General features: G+C 43.2%; 1 long non-coding RNA gene across 1 annotated transcript; it reads left to right on the plus strand.

Moving 5' to 3' along the window:
• Positions 1-279: 279 nt before the first annotated feature.
• Positions 280-2,462, plus strand: LOC117333628. Its single transcript, XR_004533966.1, has 3 exons — positions 280-367; positions 706-714; positions 2,404-2,462. It is a non-coding gene; the product is annotated as an uncharacterized LOC117333628 (long non-coding RNA).
• Positions 2,463-5,133: the final 2,671 nt, after the last annotated feature.

Below are 5,133 nucleotides of genomic sequence, written 5' to 3' on the forward strand. Positions count from 1 at the left end.
AAAAAAGCCCAATATTTTTTTTGGACTGATATCATTTGTTAACCTTTGATAGGGAGGGGTCGATGGTACCTGGTAAAGAGGGAGTACATTGGGAAGTAATTGATTGGGATATAGACTGTGATTCCAAGGGTTACAGTCTAGCTACGAAATTGTTCAACGACTTACCAGTAGAGGTGTATATTGTTGGAATGCGTATTAAAACGACGAACTGTTTCTAATTCGTTACGAGAAGAATGGAGTAAATTAAGAATTCAAATCACATTAAGTCCTTCACAATTTTGTACTCACCGATTAGTCAACTAATGATGTTTTCGCTCGAAATCACTGTCACAATTCCAGGCCCAGGTCAACAGTCGGCGTCCTCACTGTGACAGAAGAATAAACTTTGACTTATATGGGACTAGATCATAATAAGCTAGTTCTGTTGGTTGGTTAAAGTGTACCGCATAACGGGATAAAGTTATACCCGTGTTATACTTATCTAACTCGTTTAGTCATTATAAAACAAGAGTACCGCATGGCGGTATTATAAACGTCCATCGAATGCCAAAGATAATAGATCATTGTTTATAAATGAATACAGAAATAGAAATGAAATATTTATTGTCCGATTGAATTCAAAATGTTGCCGAAAATTTGTCTGTTTGTTTGTTTGTTTTTATTTTAAGTCCTAATAACAGCCAGGGTCATTTAAGGACGTGTCAGGTTTTGTAGGTGAAAGAAATCCGGAGTACCCGGATAAGAACCACCGGCCAACGGTCAGTACCTGGTTACTGTCCCATTTAAGTTTCGAACTCGCAACCCAGAGGTGGAGGGCTAGTGAGACACCTTAACCACTCGGCCACAGGGCGGAGAAAGTACAATTTCATGTCACAGTAAACAGAAAGAAACTCGAAAGAAATTTGTTGAAAAACTGAGGGAGAGGACTTACAAACGACACAAAGAAGATTAAAATACTTAAAGATGACCAATCAAAGTGTCGCTCAGAGAAACACAACATGTTACGATTATAAAGTCTGCCAAGATCGATTGAAATATATAGGATGGGATCTTCGGAACACACAAATTACTGCTGAAGGAATCACATCTACATATCATTAAAGTCTACCAAGTTTCAAATGAACCGGTTGTATAATGTATGAGATTTACGAGAAAAAAAGCTGACGGTGGACAAAGAAACGGCCGGCAGGACGGACGAACGGACGGACGGACGAACGGACAACGTCATACAAATACCAATACCTATACCGTCATTCAATAATTTGATATGCCACGAGCCTTCAATGAAAATTTGATATGCCGCCAGCCTTCTATAATTTGGTATGCTGATCTGCCGTGAGCCTTCAAGAATCGTGTGGATTGACAGACTTTAATTCGAATTTTCTTCATTGAATTAAGAAATTTCGGAAGTTTGTCTGCGGTTTACCTTTACTATGCTGAAACGTTTTTCATCAGAACCTTTTTGTATACTTTACCAACACTGTATTCCTCACTTTTAGCTTCAATATCTGTTGCTTTTGGTCTTGATTAAAATGGATAGGCCTTTAGGCTAGCAGACGACAACATCATTTAGAAAGACAGAGTTACCCCCCTTTATTGTATGTGTTACAAGAATTTGTCCCTGGCAAGAAAGTTCCGGGGCATCAGCAATGAAGGCGCAAGTGTTTAATTCGGAATGTGAGTACACAGGGACCTCGCACGAATTCCAAAACCGCAGTCGATATACATATATTATATGTAATTTACTGTCAATGGAAATACATTTTAACTTAGAAGGAAAAACGGAAGAATGATTTTTATATTTTATATTTATTTGATTATTTGTCTATTTATTTATTTTTAGTTTTTTTTTTTTTTTGCCCGATGCGTTGGTAATCTGCATGATATTACATCTTCCCAACGTGTGTTCTTAAGAAGTAATTTGCCAAGTATTGTGCAAGTTATGGCATAACGAATTAGAAAAAGTGGGTAGCTATATATATAGGCAAGGTCGCTAAATTGGTAGCTGATTATGCAGGGGGGGGGGGGGGGGGGGGGGGGGAGGACCGAGTACAAACCTTAATATGAACAAGCCGCATATGTGTTTTATCTTTCATCGCTATGTTGACTTTCTTTTCCATATTATACGTTGAGATTTGTTAAACTAGACCTTATTGTTTAATCTTAGAAATTAGGACGAATCTTATGTTCTAGCTTTACTATTTTTAGCTGATTGTTGAAACAATTCAAATTCCAAATTACATTAGCGGAAATTGAAGGATTTTTGTTTTCTTATTTTATTTTAATAAAACCTTAATTTATACAATAAGAACCAACCTGGCTGTATTATTGGAAGATAAAGCATGATTAATGTTTTGTTGACAATTTACAAATATGAAATACGTAAACAAACCTGTTTTATAGAGTGTTAATTTGGCTAGTCTGTATGTTGATCTGCAGGCTGATTTGGTAGTAAATCTCACAACAATCAACCTGACAGCTGGTAAAAACCCAATTAATGAACAATGAACGTATCATACAGATGGATGTTTATGTATCGTCAAACAGTAAAACTCAATCAATAAACAATGAACGTATCATACAGGTGGATGTATATACATATGTTTTTACATGTGTTAGTATTTCGTATTGAAAAGACTGTAACTAAACCTCAAAGAATTTACTACATAAACACCTTCCTTTGTCTTTACCAGAGTTGGTGTTCGGGGAATGAGCCGTACAAACACGGTGCACGAGTCGATACTTCATTCGTGCGATTGGTTAGATTATGTTGTATTGGTATATTTTGGTCACGTAATTATCTTAACATTAAAATGCAGTGTTTAAGACGTATATACAACGTGATTTGAATTAAATATGATATTTATGCAAAAGCGCAAAAGCTCACGATTTAAGTAATCCAGCAGAAATAGAAATTAGCCGATGTAATATAACAGGAAAGGATTTAAACGTTAACACGAGGGAAATCATCTTTAAAGAGGTACAGAACCTACCATATTGTTGTAATGGTCTGAATTTTCCCTACAAGTTCTTAACTATACTTGATAGTACCGTGCTTGGAATATATAATTAGATACAGGTCCTTCATTTATTTAAAAATCCATCATTGGCAATATAAACCAACTAGCAACCATGATTATTTACAGCACCACAAAATGACAACTTACACACTTTAACACCAGAACAGCTACTACCTCAAAGAAAAAGACTGAAAACTTCAAGGTAAGTAACCAGTCAATAGCTTCTCTTAAGTGGAAGGAAAATGTAAAAGGGAAAAACGAAAGTATAGAAGGGAATTATACAACCAACTTGCAACAATGATGTACCAGCAATGGCTTCTATAAATTATCTTCAAAAATCCTACCTGTCTTGTATGACGCTAAACTGAAGTCTTCGTGTGTTGATCTGTAGAGGTAGATTATGGTGAACTTCTCAGGTAGGTAAAACGCCCCGTCTAATGTATAATTAGAGGTTTGATACCGGTATATATACACTTTTATCTACATGGTCATGTGAAGTACTTATGTAATCTACTGTTGTTTGATTGGATATATTTTGTCACACTACCATAAATGAGGCCAACGATAAAACATTATCGTATACGTATACACTAAAGTATACTTAACACGAGCGAGGAAGGAGATCAAGGACAACGGACACGGATTTTGTGATACTAATGCATACATTGAACCTGGCTGAAGTGGTACAGTCGTACAGTCGTACAGTCATGCGTAAGGGGATTATAGTCCCTTCCAGTTATAACCGAGAATACGACATTAAGTGTGAGGGGGGGGGGGGGGGGGGGGGGGGGGGGGGGTAATCGCTACCCTCTTGTTAGTTTTTAACCAGATAACCATAGGGTTTAACCTCCCCCTGCCCCCTCTTCCCATTATAGTATCACACACACCCAGGGTTAGGAGACTGACACCTCGGCCGGCACACACACATACACAGGGGTAGGGGACTGATACCCCGGCCGGGACACACACCCAGGGGTAGGGGACTGATACCCCGGCCGGCACACACACCCAGGGGTAGGGGACTGATTCTTGGCCGGCACACACACCCGGGGGTAGGGGACTTATACCCCGGCCGGCACACACATCCCGGGGGTAGGGGACTGATACCCCGGCCGGCACACACACCCAGGGGTATGGGACTGACACCCCGGCCGGCACAAACACACACCCAGGAGTAGGGGACTGATACCCCGGCCGGCACACACACACCCAGGGGTAGGGGACTGATACCCCGGCCGGCACACACACATACTCAGGGGTAGGGGACTGATACTCCGGCCGGCACACATACCCGGGGGTAGGGGACTGATTCTTGGCCGGCACACACACACCCAGTGGTTGGGAACTGATTCCCGGCTGGCAAACACATCCAGGGGTAGGGGACTGATACACCGACCGGCACACACACCCAGGGGTAGGGGACTGATACCCCGGCCGGCACACACACACCCAGGGGTAGGGGACTGATACCTCGGCCGGCACACACACACCCAGGGGTAGGGGACTGATACCCCGGCCGGCACACACACACACCCAGGGGTAGGGGACTGATACCCAGACCGGCGCACACACACCCAGGGGTAGGAGACTGATACCCAGACCGGCACACACACCCAGGGGTAGAGGACTGATACCCAGACCGGCACACCTACCCAGGTGTAGGGGACTGATACCCAGACCGGCACACACACACCCAGGGGTAGGAGACTGATACCCAGACCGGCACACACACACCCAGGTGTAGGGGACTGATACCCAGACCGGCACACACACACCCAGGGGTAGGAGACTGATACCCCGGCCGGCACACCTACCCAGGTGTAGGGGACTGATACCCAGACCGGCACACACACACCCAGGGGTAGGAGACTGATACCCAGACCGGCACACACACACACCCAGGTGTAGGGGACTGATACCCAGACCGGCACACCTACCCAGGTGTAGGGGACTGATACCCAGACCGGCACACACACACACACACCCAGGGGTAGGAGACTGATACCCAGACCGGCACACACATCCAGGGTTAGGGGACTGATACCCCGGCCGGCACACACACACCCAGGGGTAGGGCACAATTGACCATAAACTAAGGGATCGCAATTGCTTG

This window comes from Pecten maximus, chromosome 8 (assembly GCF_902652985.1).
Source record: "Pecten maximus chromosome 8, xPecMax1.1, whole genome shotgun sequence".
Taxonomy (NCBI): Eukaryota; Metazoa; Mollusca; class Bivalvia; order Pectinida; family Pectinidae; genus Pecten; species Pecten maximus.